The sequence below is a fragment of the Megalopta genalis genome, chromosome 3, assembly GCF_051020955.1.
Source record: "Megalopta genalis isolate 19385.01 chromosome 3, iyMegGena1_principal, whole genome shotgun sequence".
Taxonomy (NCBI): Eukaryota; Metazoa; Arthropoda; class Insecta; order Hymenoptera; family Halictidae; genus Megalopta; species Megalopta genalis.
Window position 1 is genome coordinate 30,299,658 of NC_135015.1, and position 27,553 is coordinate 30,327,210.

General features: G+C 51.9%; 1 protein-coding gene across 2 annotated transcripts in view; it reads right to left on the reverse strand.

Moving 5' to 3' along the window:
• mub (poly(rC)-binding protein mub) overlaps window positions 1-27,553 on the reverse strand; it is a 146,827-nt gene that overhangs the window by 103,002 nt on the left and 16,272 nt on the right. Inside the window, exon 1 of one of the 2 annotated variants that reach the window (XM_076520546.1) lies at window positions 10,379-10,716. The exons of the other annotated variant lie outside the window; for it this stretch is intronic. The gene's annotated coding sequence lies outside the window, so the exon portion shown is untranslated. Of the gene's footprint in view, window positions 1-10,378; window positions 10,717-27,553 lie in introns of those variants that run through there. 2 annotated transcript variants of the gene reach the window in all.

Here is a 27,553-nt window from a genome sequence, read left to right on the forward strand (position 1 = left end):
CCTACGTCGCGCACGGAACGCTGTTTTCTCGGTAAACGCGAGACGCTGGATGCGCTGTTGGCCGCTTAATTTCATCGAGAAATTCCGTGACAACCGAGAACGCTGTCACGCTGCGCGGTCCATTAATTACGGATTTATATTTGGACGCTCTTCGACCCTTTGTCCTAATTTTTCTTCGCCCGCCAAACCGCGTCGCGTCGCGTCGCGCCAAGCTATGGAACACGGATGATTCACCGAAACTCGCGACATTCCGAAGCACCGAGAATTCGATCGAAGCTCGACGATCCGCGACAGCAACCGAAAGCCACGCGCGATAGATCGACTGTGCGCGTCCGTTCCAGTAAAAAAAAATGAAACGGGATATCGTCGACGGCTCGTTCGCCGAGGGATCAGGGATTACGAGACGCGGTGCCGCGGCAACGGAATAAGAAGGAATAAGATAACGGCGTACGGTAAAACGCGGCGCGTTATAATAAATGAAATTCTGCAGGCTCTCGCGGAATCGGCCGTGGTCGCGCGTTCGCGGTTGCGGCCGCTGGCTTCCCTTTAATGTTTAAATGGCCGCGCCGCTCTCTTCCGCCCTTCTACCCTCCTACCCTTCTACCCTTCTGTCCGTCTCTGCCCGCCTCCGATGTTTGAACGCGATACGCGTCCCGGAGGTGCGGACGAAAAGAGAAACAACAACGCGGGTTGGTATCGAACGTATCGCGATCCGAAACGCAACGTTACCAACACCGCGACGCACGCTGTGTAAAACGTCGGGGCACGAACGCGAAACGCAAACAAAGCGGGACAGCAAATATACGGGCGATACCCGGCCATAGAAAATAATCGCGCGTCGCGCCACACCGGCGTGGAACAGCGAATTTGTGAGACGATTACCTTCCAATGGTATCGCGCCGGAACCGTTTAAACGGGAGCACATCGTTGCTATCGTAGCTCCGTTCGCGATATTCACGCACGGGAGAGATCGACGAAAACTGAACGAAAATCGGCCGAAACGCGCCGAAACGCGGAGAGCACCGTCGCGCTTTCGCGTCGCACGCCGGTGCTCCTCTCTCCGCCTTTCTTCTTCGGCTCGAAGTTCGACGACGAATTCCCCTCCTTTCCCATGGGTCATTTGCAATATTAACGAAACAGCCTCGAGCGGGAAGAAGGGTCCGAAGGAAAAACGGAGCAGAATTCTCGAGTAGCCCGAGAAGCCGCTCCGTTTCGCGCCATTTTAAATATTCTAACCCGAAAATCGAATAACTCGCCGTCGAACACCGGCGGAAACACTGTCCCTCGGTTTCTCGTCCCCGCGAAGGAACGTCGTCGGGAAATAATTCGAAGAATCGCGAATCGTTCGCCTTCGAGAACGATCGCTTCGTACGGAGTTGCGACGTTCGAATCGGGAACTGCGAATTCTTCCGCGAACCGCGAGCGTATTCCTCTCCGTTCGTCGGTTCGAACGATTCTTACGCGCGAAGGCCGTTGAATACTTTTTTAATCGAATCGCCCGTTCGGAGGTGCTGGAGTAATTTATGAAAATGTATGCCATCTCCTGTGCGAGAGGTAAATCGATGCGATCGCTATTACGCTTACGCTCGCAGTTACAGTTAGCTTACGCTATACACGGAGGCCATCTCCTCCGCGTGATTTATCACCGCGGAGATCGAGTTCGAAGGGAACCGTCCGGGTCTCGGGACTCGGGTCTCCGGTCTCTGGTCTCCGGTCACGGGACTCGTTTACGTCGCGAGACTCGCAAGCTCGGAAGGCAACAAAAACAAATCGTATTTGCTTTCCATAAATTTGAATAACGCCGGTGCAACCGGGCTCGAGGAAAGTACAAAGGGTAGCTGGGCGATCGACCCGGCCATTGGCCATGGTCTCGGTAGTCGAAGAAGGGGTCCACCGTGCAAGGAAGCAGTGGCGAGCATCCTCGTTAACCCTTTCGCTACTACGGGTGACTATAGTCACCCGCCACAAAACGACACCCGCATACGATGGGTGACTATAGTCACTTGCCACAAGATGCCACCTATACACGACGGGTGACTATAGTCACCGGTCACAACAATGGAGCCAAAAGTTAAAACAAGGGCTATCGCCTCGCTTTCCTCTGTTCGCAGACGCTATCATCCACCAAAAACTACGATCAATTGTAATAAATCTGGTCATATTAATCCAACGCGTCTTACTGCAAGGCACTTTCCATCAATTTATGTAAATAACAAAACGAGAAGAGAAAATCCACTAAGAAAATGTGTGGTATGCGCAAAGAACGACAAAAGCCGTCAAACGCGATACCAATGCGAGAACTGCAATATTGGATTATGTGTGTATCCGTGTTTTGAGAAGTTTCATACGGAATATAATTATTAAAAAATTATTGCTCAATAATATGTTATGATTATAGTTACTATTTTGTTGTGCAATGTAAAAATATTAATTGTATTGTTGAATTAAAAATACGTTCATGGAAAATTATGAACGAATTGTTATGAATAGAAATCATTTTGCTTCTAAAAGCAGTGTCAGAACGTCGTTTTTGAAGCAAAAGACTTGGCCCCGAATGCTGAAGACTGCGCGCGCTCAATGTTCCTGCTTTCGGCAGGGTGCTCCGTTCTACGCGAGGGACTCCGCGGCGAGGCCCACCGTAGCGAAAGGGTTAAATGTACGCTGGCGAGCGACGATCCGACCTGTCGGGAACGCTCGTTTCATGGGCCCCCTGGAGTTTCGATTCTTCCTAAACGTTTCATCGAGAAGCGAGCGAAAATCTTCCTCCACCGATCACGAATCGCTGGTAAACGGAGCGAATTCTTCGCTCGTCTCCGAAACGCGGAGGTAACTGGAGAAAGCCGACGTACGATTTTTCGGGGGGGTCGGTCGCGTCTCCGCGACACCCAGCGTCTCGCTTCCCTCGGAAAGAAAAGGTAGCCGGATAGGTGTGGGTCGTACGGTGACCGACTCGTAAAAGCGAGCTCTTCTCGGAATAAGCAGCGGGCCGCGCGATCCGGCAATTCGGCCGGCCGTCCGCGCGCCGGCCGCCGCGAGAGCCGCGTGTATCCACTTCTCTCCGACGCTCCTCTATTTTCACGGTGCGCGAGTTATTAGCGGAGCGGTGCTCCAAGTCCGACGATGCTGTGTCGCGCTTGTTGTCTAGATGTAATAATAGTCCCCCTAACGATAATATTTGCCGGAACAAACAAGTATACGCCGAGCGGCGTTGCGCGGCGCGACGCATTCCCGTGCGCCTTTGCTCGCCGGCTTCGACGGCGCGTTCGTTGCCTCGCGAGATCCAACGATTTCACTCGCAATAATGAAAATTCGGAACGTACCGAGTACGAATAAAATGTCGGGAACAGCGTCGAACGCGTTTATAAACGTTGACTGCCGCGTCACCCGTATTCGGGTGACAGCAAAAGTTCTCATCAGGCCACGTCACCCGTAATTCGGGTGACGCTGATTCGACTACTTACAAAGGATTTCCGAAAATATTTGAACAAATATTCTACAAGAGGTAATGAAACTATTGAATTCTTATAAAAATGGTTTATTAAAAAAATTATTCGCAGTGTATAACATTAAAACATTCTCTGCAAAGTTGAGGTCGATCAGGACAGCTTGGACAAAAAGTTGTTGGTTTTTTCAGATTTGCTCGTGCCTCTGATCGGTCCATTTCGTATCTTTTATTTGAGCTTTTATTTGAACTGTAGCTTCCTCGGTATCATCAACGTTTCTTTCTTCTTCCATGACCGATTCTCGTAAAATCCCGTTGATAGTATCTTCATAACATTCATTATCACTAAGATTATATTTATCAGTATCCAAATCAGAATCTGACGATGTAATTTTATTTATGCTTCTCCTTCCGGGCAATCCGATCTCTTTTCATTATTGAAAAAAAATAAGGACAGAGATTTTAAGTTATACCATTCGGTACTCGGCAAAGATTCCAACTGTTCATGCAGGAACAGAAACAGACACGAATTAACAGCGCACGCTTCCTATAGCGGCACGGGTGGCCTGTAGGAGATTTTGTTGTAAATACGCGTGGCAGTCAACGTGTTAACACTTTATCGACCGCTAGCCTATTTATCGGCTTTTCGATTGCCAATGCTTATCGACCGATAGCCTATTAATCGACTTTTAGCTATCGACGGTTTTCGCTTCTTTACTGTTTTGTTAGTAGCTGACCTCCTGTATGCTGACCTCTCCATATCCTTATGAATTATAATTATAATAATTATATTATTATTTATTATTATTTTTAAAGGAATAAGCACAACACAATGAATAGCGAAAATTTAGCCGGTACTGGGAGCAAATGCGCGCGCGACTAAGCCAGTCCTTACTGAGTGGCAGCCTCAACCACGACCGGACGATAAAGTGTTAAGCGTTCCTCGAGACGCCAGGTGCCGAGGCGGCGTCCGTTCTTCGGAAACTGCGAGAGGAGTTGTCGTCTACCCGAAAGAGTCGCGCGGCCGCGCGAAAATATTCAACGACCCCCGCGCGCCCTGTACTCGATGCCGAGACGGATACGCGTTCGACGATAGCGTAAATATTTTCGCAACGTTAAATACGCTTCGGAGAACGAGCAGGATCGCCCCGAAGCGGGCGCCACATCTTTGTCGCTCGCTCGAGAAACCGTGCCGAATAATACCGTAAGCGTTGGAGAAATTTACAAAGACAAGCTCGATGGAATAAAAACACTGGGATTTCGGTGCTCGCCGTCGAATCGGATTTACCAAGATTTCGCAAGGTTCCCGTCGCAGCCGTAGGCTCGACCGCGCCAACGTCTCTTTCCAATTGGCTCGACGAACGTGCCGCAACGTTACAATGGATTCGCGCGGATCGAATCGCTGTATTCGTTTGTACATAAATATGAAATCGGGCAGCGTATGCGGCATCTGCCGCTCTCGGTTCCAGCGAATTCGAAACAGACCGAAGCCGTGTCAAGACGTTCGACTCCGATTTAACCCGAGAAAGATAACCTACGTCGCAGAGGCGTCTGCGAAGACTGTTGATTTTTGTTAATTTTTCATAAAGGTCTAGTGATTTAACCCTTTCGCTACGGGCGGGTTCTCCACCGCGGTACTTCCGCTGAACGGAGCGCCGCGACATCACTGCACGCTACGCGACGCCGATCGTCAGCGGGAGTACCGCGGCGAAGAACCCAAGCTGCTTGAATGTTTTCGTACGAAAAAATTTCTCTCCAAAGGGTATTTATAAATAAAGGGTATTCCAGGGTATTTATAACGTCTTAGCATGCGCTCTTTAATTTACAGTATGAGAGGAAATAACATTATGCAATATAATGCATCTTATGGAAGGCCACTATAGTGGCCCATAGTACCTCAGTGGCATCTTATGAAAGGCCACTATAGTGGCCCGTAGTACCTCAGTGACATCTTATGGAGGGCCACTATAGTGGCCCGTAGTAGCGAAAGGGTTAAGTTTAAAATTACTTAAAATAAAAAAAAATATAATATAAATGCATTTTATTTTTACAATAATGCCAAACCTTTAAAATGACTAGATTAACTTAAATAAATATCCATTGTTAGTATAAAATTGACGCCTTAGAAAAGCATGCGCCTCTGAAGCGTATGGTTATCTTTTACGTACGTTGTCATATGGTTATCTTTCTAGGGTTAAAACGATTTTTATGCAACGAGCTTCGTCGGCGTGTATTTTGCGCGGGCGAGCCGCGTTGTTTCCAACGCGAAGATCTTGTTTACAAAGTACATGCTCTCGCGGCGCGAGTTGGTCGGTCTTGATGCAGGAGGCAACGTTCGGTCAGTAGTTTACCCGGTTTATAAATACCTGGGTTACCGTGGTTGTTCGGCCTCCGTGCGCGCAATCCCGTCAAAAACGCGATCAACGTCCGACGACCGACCGAGCCGAGGACCGCGACGCGACGCCGTAACTTTCGCGGTTACGCTCGGCGGAATGCGAAGAAGCGATCTCCTCGAAGGAAACCGGAAAAAGACCGGGCGAGCGTTCGCGATGTTCCGTTCTTCCCGAATTATGCGGGAGCAACGCGGTTTCGAAGTGTTTTGTCCGTACGTTCGGTTAGTCGCCTAACGTACATGCGCGACCGAACTATTGTACGCTCGATTCGCGCTTCCTACGGCAAACTAATGACGTGGAAGGGTCTCTAGTAGTCTTAGAGAACTTTATTTTTTGTGTTGCACTCTCTGCGAGCGCTGGTGGAAGAATGCTCTTCCAACGCTGGAAAGTCGTGGAAGAGCACCGTGGATGGGGGTAGATTGTTTATTATTGGTCAAGGCACGAATCACCCCTTGGAGGGGGGTGTCTGCCTTGACCCTTGTTGGGGCCTGAGAGGGTTTCCCCAATGGTGGGACCTTTTTATTGCCCTTGTCTCTGGACGCAACACGAAGTCCGTGCGAAACGACCGATACGCGTACACCGGACATCGATACGCGTGCAAATCGTTGGTACGCGACGCGATCGACGAAGAGATCCGACACACAGCCGTTTCCGTAAAATACTTCCTCTCGAGGGAGAACGTGTCCTTTATTTGAATTTAACGTCGATCGATAACGACGTTTCCGTCGTTCGCGTCTCGTTTCGGAAATGAAATCGAACGTTCGCCCGAGAGATCGTCGAAAGAATATCATTTCATGGGATACCTCGAAAAGACCGAAAGTTAATTATAAATGTACTACGAATATATATACCTGTTTGTAAAAATAAACGAACCTTGATCGGATTGAACGCGGTCTTTGAAAGTTGGTCGAGAATTGGCAAGATCCGGCATCGCTTGGCTCGCGCGCGTCGTCCGACCATAACCGGCCAATTCTACTTAAACCGGTGCGAAAGGCTCCGAAGTACGATGCGACGCGATCGAACGATTCCAAGATTTGGTCGCATTCGAAGCGCAACCTTTCGAGAGCGTAGAATTTCTCGAAAAATTCCTCCAAAAACCGACGCGAGCTAAATTCCGCTGCGAACTACGCGTTTATTTTTGCACGGAGAATCCGCGCTTCGACGACGCGACGCGCTCGCCGTTCCTCGGAGACCTTTAGGAGCCGATTACCGGCTAAACGATACGCGCGCGTTGTTACGAGGAAGCCTTGAAACGCCGACGACGAAGAGGGAGAGAGACCTCGCGCGACGAGAGATTCAACGTTGCTCGTCGCGTTTCCGTCGGCGTAGATTACGCGATGCGAGGCAGATTTTTAAATAGTCGCGACCGCGATCCATTTCATTTCCCGACGAAAAGGAAGAGAGTCGCGCGAACGTCGACGCGGCGCGCCTTCGAATCGGCTTGACGCGGTAACTTTTGTAATTACGAGCGTCGTCGAGGAAGAAAAACCTGCGACGCGGCTCGGCTCGGCGCGTCGCGGAGCGGCGATAACGATGGAGCGGGAAAACACCGTGAGACGCGATTAAACGTTTCCCGTCGTTCGTAAAAATAGGAATCCGATATGAAAATCGAACGAACGACGGATTTCTTTCATCGTACTTTTTCTTTCCAGTCGACAAAGGGAGGTGGAAATTTCCTCGACGAAGTCCTTTCCTCGGCGACCGAGCACAGCTTTCCGGAAGAAGTCTCGTCGAATCGCGAATCGATCGGTATCGAATTGAAAACGATATCCGATTCGAGCCGTGTTTTCTATTCCGTCGTGTCGCGTCGTTAGCGCGCGGAGCAGCGTAACGATCAAAAAGCTTCGACGACAACGGTCATCCTGAATTATATATACGAACGAGTTTCTCGTTGTGGAGAAACTCGCGTCCGCGAGTCGTGTAACATCGAAAGCGTGTAACGTAGACGTTGTTTTCGTTGGAGACACGACAAACGCCTCACCAAAAATAATATCCGATGAAAGTTGATATCGTTTCTCGCCCGTTGCTAAAATTGCGATACACGACTTAATATGAAAACGATGTATTTCGAACCGTTACGATTCTCGGTTGCGGAAGCGCGAAATTGTTCCTGCGCAACGCGAACCACCCTTCCGAAAGATTTCACGTCGGAATATTTCCATGGGGTTCGTTGCCGTGACCTTGGAACGACTTTGAACCACGTTACACGCGGAGCCGCGTAAATGTAAATGTATAAACTTAAAAATAATGGTGCAAGCTTTAAGTTGAAATAGACAATGTCTGCGAATAAATATGGAGAAACGAACGACTACGGCCGCCGACTTCGAGTCGAGTCGAATCGAATCGCGCGTTGCTCGCGGTTAATTAACCCTCTATGGGCCGAATTTTTTTCTTAAATATAAAAGAATTTACGCAACGGAAACTCTATTATTATAAACTATTGGATTATTTTCTCTCTTTTGAATACTCAGAAGTTTTTCCTTCTAGCATATAAGTTACAAAAACGAATCGACGCCGAGAGTCTCGCCAGAGTACCATTAGATAAACAATGATTTCATATGTATATAGAACAGAGTGCTCTTTGTCTTTAGGTGACGTTTTTGGTTTCGTCTTTGCGAATAGTCTTCAGTCTCTTGGAGCAATCAGGAGAGTAAAGACGGTCCTTCCTCGTACATCAAATTAATAAACTAAAAGGGATAAGTTTAATTCACTGCGTTTTACTTTTATTTATCTACCCATTTCCAATATAAACCTATATATGCTAATTAAAAAAATATTCAACAGTTTGAATAACTTCATTATAATTAATTGAATTTGTAACTTTGAAGTAACAACGGCTTACAATGTTTCCACTTCTGTGCATAAATGCTTAAGCGTGAAGTTCCATGAAACAGTTTGAATTTGGCGTTAAACATCGATGTACGTTGCATTTGGAACTGGTTGCCAAATAGTTTTTTGTGGTCCCGAATTTTCCTTGTCCGACGATAATTCGGTACTAAATTCATCGTCGCTGTCGATAATATTTACGCGTCGTCTGGTAAATGCTACCGGATGATCTTCATCGGACTCAGAATCCGATAAAGAATCTTCGGATCTATTACCGCTAATGCGTCTAATTCTAGTTCCTCTTTTAGTTTTATATGATTTTGCATCCATATTTTGGGGGTATTCGATATATAAATTTGAAAATAGAAGAAAACACAACTATTATCCTAAATACACTCGAATCTACCACGATATCCCAATGTAACCTGAAAGTTACAAAACTGTATCATATACAAACAGTAGCAAAATGATGATTGAAATGCGAATAAATAAATTGTTATCGATATACGCTTTTTTTTTTATTTAGTAAACACCGACAAAAGCACAAATAATCTCAATTGCACAAAATGGTTCCTTTGGTTTCTGTCTGCAGACAACTTGCAAGATATTTACTTTGACATTTCAGATTGATGGTGCTGCCAACCGTCATCGATATTGTTATTGGTTATTTCAAAGACATTATATAATTAACACGTATACATCATCTTGTGAAAGAAACTAAAACGATTTGGTAAAATGTGGATATATTAGCTTGCGACTTGAAAGTTACATGGGCCCGTGGAGGGTTAAAAATAATGGTGCAAGTTTTAAGTTGAAATAGAAAATGTCTGCGAATAAATATGGAAAAACGAACGACTACGGCCTTCGACTTCGAGTCGAGTCGAAACGAATCGCGCGTTGCACGCGGTTAATTAAGATTCGATCGGACACAGGAGATCGACCGACGATCGACGAGGACAAAAATTGTTCTCGCGTCTCGCGAGTCACGCGGTCCTCGAAGTGCGAAATAAACTTTATCGGCCACTTTCGCTGCAAACGCGGCGAAAGCGTCGCGTCGCGCGGCACGGGCGAAAAAACGCGGAACGAGTCGCGGCCGCGGCGGCATTAAAATTCATAACGACGCGAGAAACGTAAAAGCGGCGTTCTCTATGGGCACGATGCAGCCACGCGCGTGGAATACGGGCATAAATTCACGGGGTTGCATTTGCCGACTGGAAGTTCTCAACGAGCGCGCGCAGACCCATCGTTTAATCGGCGTCGCGACACGCTACGATGGACGATACGCGATACACGTGCGTAGGTACCAGCGTTTCGCGTCGTTGTCCGAAAATTCTCGAGCCAGCGGAATCGCCTGTGCGTCCCGGTCGTATTTGGAAAACCGATCGACGAACGTAACCTCGAACACGCCGGATCGCAGAATCTCTCGCTACGATATAAATCGCGAGGAAATCCAAGAGAAATCGTGAAATCGAGAAACCGCTGCTCGAATTTCAAGATCCCGTAAGAAAAGTTGAAAACGGATCCCGACGAGGAAACGGCGTGAACGCGATCGTCGCACCGTTGGTCACGTGACCGGGTTCGAATCAATGGCACCCGATCCCGTGCGTGCATCGTCTCGCGGCGCGCGCGCGCGATCTCGTCCGACGAACCATCGACGAAACGGCGAGAAGACCGAGCGAAAGGCGAGACGCGAAAGAAAGTGGATAAATGGACTTGCCGGTGAAGATTGATCCGGCGTGTCGGTGGGTCGAACGTCGAAAGCCACCGCTACGACAGCGACGACGACGGCGACGGCTACGGCAACGGCAACGGCAACGACGACGGCGACCGCGAGGTTGATGAAACACTGGTTGATCGACTTTTGACTCGAGAACGTGACGATCGAACAGGTTAGCCAGGTTGTGGTGTCGGTGGTTGGGTCGATTGGGTTAGGTCGGTCGGTGGTAAAAGAGAAGAGAAAGAGAAAGAGAGAGAGAGAGAAAGAACAGGTATAGGTTCTGGACCTGGACGATGGTACGTGGTGTAACAGGGCCGGGGGCTGGCGCGACACTGTCCGCGGGCGCGTATACGCGCGTGCTTCCTGCGCATCCTGCCGCGCGCAGCCGCCGCGCCATGCCGCCGCGCCATGCCGCGCCATACCGCGTCGTACCGCGCCATGCCGAGTCGAGCCGTGTCGCGTCGCGTGCCCGGTCCGACGCAGCCAATCCGCGGTCGGGTACGGAGGAACGAGACGGATCGTTCGACGGTCGCGGCCGGCGGGAGGATCGGAGCTCGAACGGCGCGGGATTCGAAACGCGATAAGCGAAACTTTCGTCCCGCGATACGAAAAGCCCGAAACCCCGGTGGCCCTGCCATCGAACGATGCGACGAGATACGCGCTGCTCGGCCGTGGCTCGCGGCTCCCTGCTCGCTAAACTTCCATCGATTCTAGCAACGCGCGCGCGGTTCACGGACCAACGGACCCAACGGAGCCGCGGCTCCGCACCCCCGTGTTCTTATCCTCCCACGCGTCTATGCATCTATGCGCAACAACGTGGGTCGCGATCAGGCTCGTGGCACAGAGCGGTACAGCTTTGCACGATTTTTGGAATTTCGACGGAAAACAGTGGGACGCTGAAAGAAACGAACGTCGAACGACGGAACGACGCTGGTGTAAATTGTTACGAACATCGATAGTTATTGTACGTATAAATAGAAGCCTAGATTCTCGGTGAAAGGGTTTATCGAATTATAAGCACGATAAAGCGCGATGTATTGTACGTATAAAAGAGTAAGATTATCGAAAGGATGAATGCTTTACCGGACTTGCCGATAATACGATATTCTGTCGCCTCTTCGATAATCGATGCACCGTAAAATCGCCAGCATTCTCTCTGGACAACGTTTATTCGTTCATCGCACTCCTCGATCGCGAGATCGCAGCATATCCATCGAAGCTTCGGAATTTGCTGGTTCGCGTGCTCGGGGTCGCGGGATCGGATCAGCGTTCAGGACGCGAAGAATTGCCTGGAACAGGGCGACCGGCGAAGGCCGAATCCGCTGGTTTCCACGGGGAACGAAAGATTCCGCCAGCCCCGAACTTTGACCAGCGGCGGCGTCTCCCGATTAAGATCAACAGCGGTTGCAACAGGTGCAGAAAATTGCGGCACGCGTTGCAGGATCCTTGCTTTCGGCAGAGAGCGCACGGTTCGGCAGTGGGTGCAAGACGAAACGGACGCGTCGCCGATACGTACGCGGTAAAACGAGGGACGATCGCGTCCGCGGATGCCGACGGACGTATGCAGCGGCGTACCAGCGGGCCGAGTTTTATTCGAAACGACGGAGAACGGAGATACACCGGCCACGGGGCCGCGTAGTTTCCGAGTTCCCGGAGAAATATTCCGGCCCTCCAGAGATGCTTTACTTTGCATTTTTAGCCGACTGGAAGTAGCCTCGACGGATTATTCCGGCGGGGCCATCGGGAGCAAAGAAACCGGGAATATTTGCTGGCTGCTCGAGCGGAGGTAAGAAGTAGTTCGCGGTGGTTGAAACGAAAGTCTCGCGCAAATCTCGTGTCCGTTCTCGATTTCGACGATCGTGCCGCCGTCCTTTAACACGTTGGCTGCCGCGAGGGTCACCGGTGACCGGCACTCGACTTGGCTACAGCGCCGTGGGGGCCACCGGTGACCGGCGACGCGACGAATAGTTAAAATACATAATTAGGGTAAACATCGATACGCATAAATTTCTAAACAATGCCATTGTTTCTGTAATGCTTTGAAGAAATTAATGCCGTACAGAACATGCAAAAATAATTTTATTGATACAAGGAAATATACATGTTATTTGTGCGCATAACGATGAAACACATTGAAACACGGTAGGCACAGAAAAGGTGAGCCAGAACAGTCAGCACAATATGTTCTTGGTGCAATTCTTTGCTCTCATTCTTCCTAGCTATTTTGCATTTTTTTCATAACACAATTTGCAAAATCGTCTTATATTTCGCATACTTCCCGGTTCCCTTTTAAGTTCATGGCGACGTTTTTTCTGTACGTAATTGCTTGGTGAAGTGCAATCTTCATCGTTAGAACATTTCACTAAATACATCGCAACCTTCATCCTAAACTCGGAGATTGAAATATAATCGCAGAAATGGTCTGCGGCGCCTTGGGGGTCACCGGTGACCCCCGCCACGAAAAATGCATAAAACAAGTTTATACAACTAAACTTATCTGCTGTAAATAATATTTCAACATAATATGCATCGCATAATGAAAAATTCATGTTGGCGCCTTGGGCAAGTCGCGTAAAATTCGCGCGGCAGCCAACGTGTTAAACACGTCTACTTTCGAACGATTCGAGATCGTCGACGACCCGCTCAACAGATTTGTTCGAGACATTTGTTCGAGATTTGATCGAACCGAACGACGAAGCAACGAAATCCTCGCGGACCGGTTGAAAAATAGATTTCGGCTCGCGCATTCGCGAGTCCGATTATTCGTATTCCAGCAACGGAGATCGTCGAACGAGAGAACCCGGCACAGCGCGAACGAACGCGAGAAGCGTCCCAATTTCCTCGGAATCCGGTTAATCGTCTACTTACCTGCTGAATTTTGCGCGCACGATCGATTCGACTTTCTTCTCGCAGACGGACTAATCGTATAAAATGCCAGTCGCGCGTGTGCACCCGCGCGCGAACCGGTAACGAACGCGTCCATTAACTAAAACAAATAACAAAATAATGAAATGCTAACAAACGGCGCGCGTCTATCGACGGTCGTCGAATCGGACTGGTAAAGCAGGTCGAGTCGCGGATACAACGAGAGCAAATAACGAGGCATTTTCATCGCAAAATATCTACCGGCTGGTAAATCGTCTCGAACGGAACTCGAAAATTCCTGCCGCAACCAGCGGAGACCGCGTTACCGTGCCATCGAGCTCTAGCAACAAGTATACGCGCAACGTCTACCCGCTTCCATGGCACGTTCCTTCGCTATTCGTACAAATTGGAATTTGCACCGCTTCTATTTCAATCAACGAGCCCCGCTTCGGGTCCGATAAATTTCGTCTCCGCGATCCGAGCACCGCGCGGTCGTCGCTCGAAGAACGATCGCGCTATTAGCGTCGATTCGCGCGAGCATTTAGCGCGCCGTAAAATCATCGAAATCGGTCGATCGAGTTTCCGGGCGGAGAGACCGGTCGGTCGGGGCCCCCGAGCGTGAAAACCGGGACGATCGAGCCTTCCGACCGAATTCTAATTTTACGTCGATTTTCGAGAGAACAGAATTCGTCGCATCGCGAAAAGACATTGGACTTTCATCGATCGACGTCCGCCGGGTGCTCCATTCGTTTCCCACGGTGTTTACGACGGAAGCTCGCGTCGCGACGGCGCGCGACGTAAAATCGGTTTTCGTTTCGACGCGAACGACCGCGCGGAAAAAAAGTTGGCGAACTCGCGTTTCGCGGGACGGGACCGGCGAAAAAGTTTCCGCGGTCCCGGGACGACGTTACCCACGGATCGAGCATCGATATTCGGGTCTGTCGCGCGAGAGCCGACCTCGCGAAAAGTTACGCGCCGTTCTCGATATCCGATTCCCGATTCCCGATGCTCGTTCCCTCACCTGTTGCAACAGAGAACCAGCCCTCGTCGCACGATCCTCCCGCGATTTCGTGCCTTATTCTCACGCCGGCCGACACGATCGGACGCTCTACTTCTTTTTCTTCGTTATTCCCGACTACCGAGAAGATGTCCCATTTAGAAGTTTTCCCTCGCGGCTGCGTACGCGCCCCCGTTCCCTCTGTCTTCGTTCGACGAGGAGAATAAAAGCTGCTGCGGAACCGTTGGATGTCCGCTCGAATACGCGCGTCGCGCGATTTCGGTCGAAAATCGGCGCATCGCGACCACTTCGGATCGGTCGAACCGACTCTTCTCGATCGCTTTTCACCGTCACCGTTTGAAACTAGCTTATCCTGTTTTCACCCGCTTCGTTTTTAACTCGAGACGCGACAGGAGACGCGTTCTCCGCGATGGAAGCAATTTTTCCAACCGTTTTTACGAACGCCGTCCGTAAACGATACGAAAAATAAAACACCTCGAACGAATCGTTCATCTTTTTCTCAAGACTGGAGAACGAAAAGCGTGGACTCGTTCGAACTCGAAAAACGAACGGCTCGCGCGCGGCGCCGCGTTTTAAAACGCGACGAGTACCGGTAGGGTAGCTTCGACGGAATTCGGCGGCGCGCTTCGAACGGCGAGGCAAATTAAAACGCGGCGAACGTCGAATACGGTCGAACAACGATAAATTAACGAAATCGCATTATCGAACTCTCGATTCCCTTATTTATCTCAATTTCGGGTAGCAAATCGTTGACCGATCGAATCAGCGTTCACGTTTCGCTTCGATCTCCTCGTAATCGCGTTTCGATCAATTGGTCGACGATCGAGAGCGCGCGAATATTCTCGATTCGCCGGTAGAAAAATTGCCGAATATTTATCGCGGGCGATCGACTCGTCGATCCGGCATTCCGCGCGGCAAAAGGCCGCCGAACAGCCGATTCTCTCGAAAGAATAAGCGGCGCACTTTCCGTTCTTACGGCGTCGATTTACCGCGGAAACATTTTCGGAATCGGGCCACTCGAGGACGCCGTGTCGCGATCGAAGACGGAAATGGTTTTCCGTCCCCGTGTCCCGTACGGGCGTACAGCCTTCCAGCCTTCCAGCCTTCCGACCGTACAGCATATCCCCGTAACGCGCTGCCAGCGCCGACAATGCTGTTGGCGTCTGGTACGGCCTGTTGGCGGAGTGTCAGTGCGAACCACTCCACCGGCCTTAATTGCCGTAGACTCCCTACTAATTAGTTTACATTACACTCTCCGTACCCTCTAGGTCCTGGCCGGTCGCTCTCTATCCGCGTGTTTCCTCCGATATTACGAGAGGCTCTTTAACGTCGAGCGTCTCGCCTGCGAATACACGTGTACGAACGTGTACGCCTGCTCCTACCTGTCGGTACACGTGTGCGAACCCGCGTGGGTCACGCGCCACGAGGTCTGCCACGACTCGTGACCACCTTTGGGAAACTGTGTCGCGCGCCTCGTCTCCGCGAACGCGTGCACGCGCGATTCGAATCCGAAACGTCCTCGCCCGCTCTCGAAATCTCTCGTCTCGATACGTCCGACCGGGCAAGCACGCGTTGCTACCTAGAACGAACGAAAGCTGCGGCCCCCGTAGGGCATCGTTTCCGAATAAGAAGGTAGAACCGCGCGGCCAAGCAACTCGGAAGAAGCAGGGTCCGAAGTCTGCGACGACTTGCCATAGACGATTACGCGGTATCGTCCGGCAGTTTCCGGTCGGCCGGCGACGAACAGTGGCGTGCGAACGGCGACGAGTCGCGCTCGAAATGTCTTGGATCGATCGAAATTCCCCTCTCCTCGACGACTTCCGGCGTCGACCGAAGAGGAAGCAAGACCGCAAACTCGACCGACGCGCGATGTCCCTTAAAAAACGAGGCGAGCCGACTCGCCGATGCACCGATGCACCGATGCACCGATTCGACGGTTCCTCGGATCGAAGGTAAATGTTCGTCCTCCCGGTAAATAACGAGCGTCGGATTTCTTGGTTCGCAGGGTCTCGCCCGCGAGAGCAATTTGTAAACTAAAAGTATCGATCGATTTCTCCCCGGCGCGGCGAGGCGAGGCGAGGCGAGGCGAAGCGAAGCGCGGCAGTTTCCCGGCCGCCTAGCCTCCTCTTCGAGGACTTCTCGTCTGGCGGCTTTAACCTCGCGGTTAATAAGGACTTCATTAAGTTAGCGTAATCCGAGACGAGGAGAACTCGGGCGAGACGAGTGAGATTGCACAGATTTCGCGGATTATATCACGAGATTGGCTGAGCGGCCGGCCAGGTAATCGTGGGCAAATTTGTGGAAAACTTGACATTACAAATTGGAAATAAGAAGAATCGTATTACCGCGGAGAGAGCCATCCTAAAAATGAAACCGCGGTTAGGGGTGCCTCGGATCGACGATTTCAATCTGCCGTCCGGGGGACGACGAGTCTTCTCGTTTTTAGAGTCGAAAAATGTCCTGGTTGCGTTCGGTTCGCGGCAAGGTTATTTCGCGCAAGGATCGCGATCCTCCGCGCGTTCGGTTTTCGTCGTCGAAAAATCTACCCGCGCCCCTCTCGACGAAGCGCTACCGAAAATACGATAAAAAAGAACCCCGAGGAAGAACCGAATGGAAGCAGCCGGCAGTCGTTGCCGCGTAATCGCGGGAACCGTTCGAGCGTTAAAAGACGGTTAAGCGATCGGCAAATGAAGCGAACCTTGCTCCGGCGAGTTTCGCGTGACCTCGAAACGCGCCGTAGAACTCGTCCCAATGGCGAGCGAGACGCGATCCGGAGCAAATCGAATTAGTCCCGGCAAGGCGGTCGCGGCGGTCGCGGCACAGGGGACCGCAAAGGGGCCAGCAAATTCGGGCGTGCGCGAGCGCGCGCGCGCACGCCCGACCGTCGGCCGTCGCTCGGGCTCCTGCGATTCGACATAATTGCGTTCCGGAATCGATCAGGCAGGTGTGGCAGACGTCGCTGGGCGAGCGTAATTTCCCGATTTAGTGTTTTCCTATTAACGTTCCGCGCGCTTGCCCTCGACTCCGACCCTGTGTGCCGTTACACCGATTGCTCTCGAACCCCGAGCCCCGGAGCCCCGAGTCTCTCGAGCTCGCAGTCCCGGTCCCGGTCGAGCCTAGCCGGTCTCGTTACGTCGATAACAACACGGGCACCAGCCCCTTGGGGGATTTCTGGTCCGTCCGATGTAAGGCACGCGCGCCGACGATCATCGATCATAGGTCGCATGCCGGGACAAGTTGCGCCCGTTTCCAAGCCTGCGAAACACGCGGCGCGGCGTTCGCCGCGATTTCAACGAAACCTGGGATCGTAGCAGGTATCGCCGACGCAAAGTAGCTTCCGTGCGGAACGACCGCATCGGATCGAGATCGAGGAAGGCGCTTCGATTTACCGAACGCGTTTCTCGACCGCAACTCACAGAGAAGAACGTACGGCGACACGAAAGGACTTATTAGCGATAAACTGTTTAAAGGGTTGCGTATACGTGCATGCTCCCAGAGAATCTGGAAGACCGTCCCTGGCAGTCGTATCCGGTCTAACCGATGTAAGGCACGCGCGCGTTCAATCATTGATCGTATGTTACATGCCGTATAACGCCACGTGCGCCAACCCTTTGCTACCAACGAGAGCGAGAGCGTGCGCGCGCGCGAGACAAAGAGAGAGAGAGAGAGAGAGAGTGCAGCGCGGGGGACCTACGCAGTCGGAGAGGGTGGAAAAGTAATAGGCCAGGGTTTCCAAGTCGGTTTTCAAAGCTTTGCCTCCGCGAGGAGCAGCTCGAAGGGTCGAAGGTAGACGACAGGTCGATTTCGAGCGATCAACCGAGATTCGGATCGGCGCGTAGCGAATCTAGATACGGGAGAGCGTGCGTATGCGCGCGCGCGCGCGCCCTCGTGTGCCGCGTTTCGACCCGTTTGGACTTGCTGATCCCGGAATATTTGCTATCGTTGTAATTATGACTGATTGGGGAGCGAATTGTGTACCTTCGCGTCAGCTGAAATTGCCTCGGGAAAGGGGAGTAGACCGTTGGCGCGCGAAAGATTATGCTCGTTGCTTTTCGCGTCGGCGTGCCATCGCGCCCAAAGTATTTCCGAGCCGTTGAAATATTTTCTTCGAACGGAATGGAAATCGAGACGGCGTCGATCGACGGCAGGATCGAACGGTCTCGTAGACGTTGTCTTCCCGAGGTGAGAGTATTTTTGTTCGCGACGCGAGTATCCTTGTTTCGCGCGATCCTGCTCTCGAAGCCCTCGGAGCAGGAAGGCTGGTAATTCGAAAGCGGAACAGCTGCATAGCTATGCGAGGTTTACAGACTACGAGATAAAACCGAGAATGCTATGCATTTATACATGATATCCTGCAACAAGTGGTGTTACCGAGAGAAGCAGCTAATTTTCGATGCAAAATGAAATTTCCTCCGCTTCGTTTTATGCTTCCGCGATACGGAACAGCTGCGGAATCTCCGCATCCGCGTTCACGGCCGATGCTGTTTTCGCATTCGTCGCGTTTGCCGTTGTAAGATCGACGCGCGCATCGATCGTTTCGCTTTCACCGAGCAAAATTCGTTCCTCGAACCTGTTACGCGGAACGTTATCAATTTTTCGTTCGCTTCGCGCTTCGGCGCCTTTCTCGCGGTTCCGGTTTCCTCGTGGATCGACCTCCTCGTTAATTAATCGGTGAACGTTGGAAGTTCCGCGCCACGCGGAAGCTCTTTAGATTCTATCATCCTAACTTCTCCATCTTCGTAAAATGGTTTCTAGTCGGCGCGCGGCGACACAATGACGCGATGCAGCTGCGGGGCCTGGGTCGTTTAAATATTCAGCGCGTCGCATCGGGTCGCGCTTCGGTAATAACGCGAAACGTCGGAGAATGATGACAAATACGAAACGACGCGCGCTCGGCGAATTACATGAAACGATCGGAGAAAAAAAAATCCAATATTTTCGATTCCAACGTCGTCGTGAACGGCCTTCCGAAAATTCGCTCGGCCTCGACGTACCGAACGATAGAAAATTCTGGACGTTGGAAAATTACGGCGCTGCCAGCATCAACGCCGTTATCGAAACGACGCGGTGCGACGCGGCGCGACGCGGCGCGACGCGTTAAAAGCGTTAGGCTGTTCCATCGGCTGGAAGCTCTAGACTCTAGATTCGATTACGCCCCGTGGAAGTTCGGAAATTCGATCCAGGAAAAGTGACGCGATTCGCAGGATTAATCAACGGCAGACAACGATAGCGATACCGGCGATCGATGGTCGCGGCACGGCACTCGTCGTCCGATCGAATCGTACTCGAGAGTCGAGATCGTTGTTCAAACTTTCTAACGGAGTCTCGCGACAGCTCCGCCGTCGCGGCCGCCGTTTTACGCGATTCGTCTCCGTTTCCCGGCTCCGTCCGATTCTACCCGCTGCATCGTCTCTGCGAAGACTTTCGATCCTCGATCGAGCCATCGTTGCCGACGCGGCGATCGCGCTATTCCGGATCGAGCGGACAAGGTCGTCGGATCGTGCGAGGCGAGTGAGAAGCAGCAACGTTCTACGAGAAAGAGAGAAAAAGGGAACCGCGCGCGACGATTGTGCTCGCCGCGTGGTCCAACGGAACGCGGCGAGTTTAATTTTCAGGCAAAAAGTGAAACCGAAGCAGCAACACCGCCAGGAATTTGTAGCTTTATATTCTCCGCGGAAAGTTTTTCCATTATGCGGCCATCTCGTTGCCTCCGGAAAGTAAAACGCGGCTTTGAAAGACCGCGAGCCGGAGACGCGTACCATTGCACCTATTGTACAGGTACGCGCGTACATCGTGTTTTTCTCTCGGAGATAAGTTCCATTCCTTGCCGAAGAACTTCGCAACGAGGAGTGGTGGGAAAGAAGTTTTTTAACCTTGCAAACTCCCTGCTCGGCTATGCTTATATTTCTGGAAGCCGCTCTTCCAGTTTATCCCCGGCTCTTAAGCGACCGAATAACGCCGTGCAAATAACGGCTGCTTATATAGACCGGCGAGAAAGTCGGTTCTCTCGACATTTTAATAGCCGATAAACATCGAGGAGGAACTTTTATCGGGCGTCGCGCGACGCGCGCTATAAAATTCATTTTGCTCGTTGCGTTCGATTCCCTCGCGTGGTCTTCGACCCGCGAAGATTTCGGCGGATTTCGTGCCCGAAAAATGCTTTCTGATTTTCACGAATGTTTGCAACCTAAACGATAGCTACGATCGTTCGTCTCTCTGCGAAGTCGCTCCTACGAACGTCGCGTTCGTTGGCGACTCTGCGGGGCTCGATCGGCGGAGCTCGTGCGAAATTGTAACGGAAGGGTTAATTCTAGTTGGTCGATCGGCGGAGGAATCGGTTTCGGCGGACGGCGAGTCGCGCGGGTACGACGGATGCGAACAAGCCGATTGGACGGCGAACCGGTGTCATCGAAAAAGGATAAGGTTTCGGTGACAAATGGGAGGCCATCGATACACGGTCGTCGGCGCGGAAATTTCTCCGTCGTTTATCATGCGGCGATGGGGCAATTGGCGCGCACGTGTCGCCGGCTCGACTCTGCTCGGCTCGAATAGACGGCAAAAAGCTCCGATGCCGATCGGGGCGTGCCGAAATTCTGTTATTTCTGTTCCGTTCGCGGTGTCGAAAGTGGAAACGGACGTTGAACGCGATCGTCCAGGGGGGCAGTCGCTCGCCGCGGCACTTTCGACAACAATTGTAAACTCTTTTAGCCGTCGTGCTCCCGTCGCGGATACCGCGGTCGATGTTAACGCGTCCTTTACCGAGAGCCCCCGTTCGCCGACACCGGTTAAACAAATTTTCATCGGGGGTCGAGCCGGGGTTTCGGGACCGACGTTTCCACGAAAATCTGTAAGAATCGCGTATCGGCCACGCGTCGCGGTCTACGCTGTCGCGATAAGCGATTCGGAGCTCGGAGCAGACCGGTCCGGTTACGGAAACAGGCGCGCGTGTGCAAGTAGTAATATCGCGGTTTGGACGGGAAGGAACGGGAAGGCTGGACCGCGGACGAAGGAGCCTCGAACGAGCATTATTTGACGCGTCGAGTCGCGTCGGTTAGGGTTAGAGAAACCGATGGAACGGACTGTACAACGCCGAGGTCAGAGACTGTACGTCTGCCTCTCCAATCTGCAGGCTATTGTGACACTCCTCTGGTTCTCCGACTCCCTCTTTCCACTCCCTTTTTCTTTCCATCGGGCCCCCTTCCGTCCTCTTCCTGCCTCTTTTCTCCCTTCCTTCTGTTCTCCGGCCTCTTCTTTGGCAGCCCCGCGAGTTCTTCTTTCGCCCAGGCTTCCCTCCGCAACCCCTTTCCACCGGCTGGCGAGGTATCGGAGGAAAATGCATACCGGGCCACCCTTTGGGAGTAGACCGCCTTGCTCCCTTTTCCCAACCCCGTTCGTCCCTCTCCGCGCCCGCTCTGCTGTCCACCGTCGTGCACGGTACACGCGTGCCGTCGACGCGACAATTATTTGCATTTCTCTTTCCGGTTCAGGTGTCGGGAAACAGCCGATTCGGGTTATCGAATTGCGCCACCGTCGCGCCTCGCCGGGGATGCGCTCTTCGAGACGGAGTACGGAGTTGCTCCGGGGCAATTTTGCGGCGGTCGGTAGGCGTACCGAATGATCCTTCGATGGTTTAATATCGATACAGCTTATCGGGTATTCTTTTAGCACAGTATTCCACAGCGGTGGCAAGAGTAATTACAGTTTCGAGCGCGACTTTCTCGCAGCCGCGTCGGCCGCGTAACGAGACAATTTGTTGGCCGAGATCGACGATCGAGGCTCGCGCTTGTACGGCGCTTGCGAAGAACGCGCGCGAAATAGCGCCGAACCGGAACAGCGAAGCGAGAACGAAAGAGTCGATAGGGGCATCCCCGAAAGCGATATCGACCGAACCGCGGCTTAATTAGAAACTGTAACGCGCGAAGCAATATTGTCTCGCGTTTCGTTCCGCATCGACGGAGTTCTTTTTCGCGAGCAGCGAAGCCCGTCCAGGCGGTTTACGGTTCTCGCCGCGTACGAAGCCTCGCGTTAACGCGCATCAATCTGGATGAAAACGAAAAAGGGATCGGGTGAAAGGAACCACCGAAGGGAGGCGAACGGGCCAGCGGGGGGAGGGGGGGAAGAAACGGCCGGGGGAAAAGAGTCTCGCGATGCTAAAAGTTCTGTCACCGGGGTTCTTTCGCACGATCGCGACTCGGCTCGGCTCGGCTCGACTCGGCGCGGCGCGGCTCGACGCTGCTCGGCGTTGCGGCGACGGCTTCCTTGGCCGCCTTTCTAATTTCTGGCTTCCGGTTTCGTGCAAACTTTCGGAACGAAAGTTGCATTTCCCCTCGGTCGGATGCTTCGAACAGGAAGAAGTTCGTCTCGAGGTCGGTTCGGATGCCGTAGCTCTGGGGCGTAATATTGATCATGGCGTGGGCGGCTTGCAACGGCGACGGCAACGGCGACGGCGACGGTGACGTTGGAGGAGGATGGAGAACGTTGGCGGGTAGGGAACGGGGGTGTCTGCCGAGCTCTCCTCACCCTTTTCCTCCCGCCGCTTCTCTGCCAGCATCCTTCTCCGGTGGGGTAAAGTCGGCGGGGGGAACTGGGAGAACAGGGGGAGAACTGGGGGGCGACGGGGGAGCAGGGGGACGGAAGAGGGACTAGCCGAAGCGTTACAACGGGCCCACTCGTTGCATACGCTGGTCGATTCTACCGGGTGGTCGTTAACTCTGCGACCAACGCGCGGTGGTCCAGCAAACTCGGCCGGCAGCTTTTTCCACGAATCTCCGCAATTATTTCTTAATTCTTACGAAATCCTAAAGCATTCGCCGACGATCGCGCGAACGGAGCTTTCGATTCCGGTTAAATTTGCGCGCGAGCGCGACGAAATAAACGGCGACTGGAATTCTCGTACGAGCAATCGGGACGTTCGGAGGCAACGGAGCGATCGAAATTCGCGTCGGAAGAAACGGAGGCGCTGTTTTGAAAATTCATTTTTGAAACGGAGAGATGCGGACCGGTGCGCGATTTATCGAACGACCGGGAATAAAAATTGATCGCTTCCGGCCGTCCCCGTAAATTATACGAGGCCGGGAAACGCGGGAAAGATTATGGAGCGGGTAGTCGGCGCAACGATCGATATCGTCGAACCGCTTCACGCGTCAGACGCAGGGCACGATGCGGTTCGAGATTGTCCGAATGCGACCGGGATCATGGTTGCTGCTCGAAAGAATAAATTTATCGATCTCGTACTTTCGATAGAACCGGCGCGATTTTATTCGTGGGAGAAGGCGCGTCCTTCAAATTTGTTGCACCGAAACCGAAGCGTATCGTCGGCCGATTCGCTCGGATTTTTCGACGAAGCGCGGCGGCTGGTATCGCGGCCTGGCTGAGAACCGCTGAGCCTCTTTCGGGATCGAAATGACAGTCTGGCCTGAGAGGTGCGAGCTTCGAAAGCTCTCCTCTGTGGGGGAGTGTTCTGTGCCCGAGCGAAACGATATGGGATACGCGTACAGCCTCGGCTACGTGTCCGCACACGCGTGTGCTCGCCCTGCTCGCTCGGTCTGCTCGCGAGCGCGCGCGCGCGCGCGTCTCGCCCGCGTCTGCCTACCGCGTACGTCCTATGCCTACCGGCTGCACTCTCTGCACTCTGCACCCTGCACGCGCGCGTATTCAGACGGGTAATCGCGCGGCCGCGGCTGTGTGGGTGCGAGCACTGCCGGGCAAAAAACTCTTTTGCGAGAGGCGAGCCGGAGAAAGAGAGAAAGAGTTGGCTGGGCAAAAGGGAGTCAGAGAGAGAGAGAGGGGGGTGGGGGAGACGAGGAGAAGCGGAGAGAAGGAGCCACTACAATACAGCTTCGGAGGTGGAGGCCATAGAAAAGCCTGTCTGGCTTAAAGGGTCAGACCTCGGACGAGTTCGCGACGCAACGGCATATCGTCGCGTCGTATCGACGGTGAACGACGAAGGGGGTTGGAGTCGGGGCGACGCGAGACACGCATCGAAAGCAAATACCTCCGCGATTGATACCTGGCTCCTGACTTGGAGGAAACGCGGGCGAGACCCTCTCCTTTGCCCTCCGATTCGACTAATCTTTGTTCGCTGGGAACGAGTCGGGTCCGAATAGGAGCGTCGGAAGAGGGATTTTAGATCGCGAGACGTTTCCTCGGATCTTTCAGGCCACGGAATAAGCGGAAGCGCGGCCAATATTTGCGACGCTCGACGATGGAAGTGTGGCGTCGCATCCCTCTACCTGAGCGCGGCCGCTAGCAATAAAACAAGTACCGTTCCTAATCCTCAAAATTCCCTAAAAATCACGCACACCTAATAAAACAATTCTCCTCACATCTGGACACCTCGACCCGCACGGGACTTTCCCAACTTTCTCCTTTCCTACGAAAGTCCATCTATTCCTTTCTTCTCTTCCACTATAAAAGAGACAAACGCGCAACTCAAAAAGCTCAGTCTGTCCTAAGTTGCTAGTCCTACGACACCGCGCTAGTCGCGCCCGCGCTCATCGATAGCAATTCAATAAACTGCATTAACCCTTAAATGCATAGAATCCCAAAAATGAATCAATAACTTTTTGCGCGGATACCCGACAACAGTTTTGATATCGAACGTTTACGAACGTTGATAACAATAGACAATAGACCATGTGTGAAATAAAAGACTTGACATTACTTTTGGCGAGTAAGTTATATGTTTTTTGACATTTGAATGTGGTGGGTGATAACTTCCGGGTTGTGCAAAGGATTTTCACGGACCGAGTGCATCAAATGCAAGGTTGCTTCGTGTCACAACAAAAATCGCAATTGCTTTGCTGCGTTTCATTTATAAATAATGTGAAAATTCCTACACTAATAGATAATATAAATACATGACCATTTGTTTACGTCTACAATAATTTTAGTAATAAACGCATATTGTTGCCAAAAGTCTACGTACAACTTTTTTTCAAAATAAATACTCAATATTATTACCTAGACTTTTTTATTTATATTTTACGTAACCTATGACTACATTCCTATAAAAAACGATTTTTTTAAATTCAAGACAAAAAATCATGCATTTAAGGGTTAATAGTAACCTTAAACACGCCCTCCGATTCGCTTACCTTCCCTTCAGTGCTAAAGAAGCATCGATTCTCGCGAAGCGGACCTTTTCTCTAACCATAGGATCGACGATGCTCGGACCGTTCGTCGATACGTTTCAACGTAGATTTATTCACAATTTGTTACCTTATTCCTGGAGATTGTCAAGGTCATTATATTATCGCAGCGAATACATTTACGCTGTGTCGCATTCCAAGTCGTGCTTTATAGAGGCTCTTCGGATTCGTAGTCGTAGCTTGTATTCGTGCGAACGAACGTTCGACCGACGAACTTTTCTCGAACGATGGAACGTCGGCTTTCCTGAAACTTCATATTTTTCGATGGAAACAATGCGGACGCGCGATGAAATGTATTCCACGGCTTTATTACAGTTCCGTGACCGCGTCGAATGTAAATAATCGACCGTCGATATCCGAATGAAATATTGTAAAAAATTTCGTTTCGACGGGTCGCATATGCGCGTGCACGAATAGAAGAAAGTCGATATCGCGCACAGGCTTCGCGCGTGTACGGTTCGCAGAGTACGGTGCGAGAAACGCGTGAAACACCGGGTATGCCAATGGGCGACCCGAAATTAGAGATTCTACCGTACTTGGGCCAAAGAACGTAAACGAATATAGAGGGCCTCGCGTCGAGATTCGGAGGATTATCGGATCGCGAAGGAACGCGCGATGCGATTGTCACGGCGTTCCCATTTTTTTTCCTACGCGTCGAATCCGCGGGGCGCTGCAGGCTCGTAATTAAACTTCAAACGGCGCGTTTCGCCGCACGGAACGAGCGAGCGGAGTAATTGCGATCGCGCCGTTCGCGTCTCCGTTCTATCGAGGAGCGCGCCGCGTCGAAAGAACTTTGTTTTCCTTGGGGTCGGGCCGGCCGGTCGGTCGTCGCGTGGCCGACGCAAGAAAAATTCAATTTTCCGGCAGTTTCCCTCGCGCGCTGCCCCCGTATCGTGGCCCGGTCCGGCTCGCCGCGCTAACTAACCGGTTTACTCGCAATTGTGAGAAATAATAATTGCGTTACAGTCGAACGGGGGTCGGCGAACACCGGAAACTGAATAGCCAATTAAGCACGCGTCCTCGGATTGATACAATTAAAACGTAATTTTCGCGCGAAAACTCACTGCCGAATCATCGATACGTCCGGCGCGTTACACGCGACCGATAATAAAATGAGCCGGCTCTGATTCTCCGCATTGTCGTCGATCGTTCGCCGCTCCGACCTGGAAAAATATCGCGGCTGGCCGGCGGCGCGGCGAAAAAGAACGTTTCGGATGAAAAATATCGTTCGAGATCATTTCTCGAAACGCGTCGCGTCGGATAATTTCGGATCGAGCGTTTTACAAGGAGAACGTCGAAGTATTATTCGAAGGAAATATCTCTGCGATCGAGAGGGCGGCGCGATTTTTGTACACTATTTTCAGATCTCTCCGCAGTCCACGGAGCGCAGCGAATTTCTCAAATATTTGCAATCACGTTCGACTCGCGGAGTCCCAAAAATCCTGCGGCGAATTCGCGCGCTCGTTAGAAAAGATCGAAGAGACGCGATTCGGGTTCCCACGGATTCTGGAAATACCGAAGAAAAAAGAGAGAAGCGAGAAGGGAGCTCGCGCACGACGACCGGCGACGCGAGAGGAGAGAACTGCTCGGCGGTACCCCGCGGACAAAGGGCCGGGGAGCTCCGCGTTCAAAACCTCTCCAATTATCGGACTCGCCGCCTATCCCTCGCTCGTGCGTGCGAACTAGGCGTTTCATTAATTTTAATTAAATATTTTTAATACCGGCAACCGAGGACCGGGGACCGAGGGCCCGGGACCCGGAAGAAGATGGCGGACAGGGATCCGGACGTGAATCCGAGTCCAAGAAAAACGCGCGCGTTACGATCGATCGCGAGCCAGGCAGTAGGCAACGGGCAATAGGCGGACGATGGCACGGACGACTGTCCTCGAGACTCGACCCCGCGCGCTCTCGCTCTCGTGCCTCGTCAATCGCTTTCAATACTTCTCGCTCTTAACGTCGGTGTAATTGGGGAAATCCATCGGCCGTTAAAATTTGACGCGCGTCCGTTCGGTTCGATCGGACCGATCGCCGTCTATCTCGAAACTCGTTCGAACGTCGAGAGGATACTGTGCTCCGTTTCCACGGTTGGAGATTTCGAGCCCTCCGCGACCACGCGGAACGACCGCGTACCCGGCCAGCGTC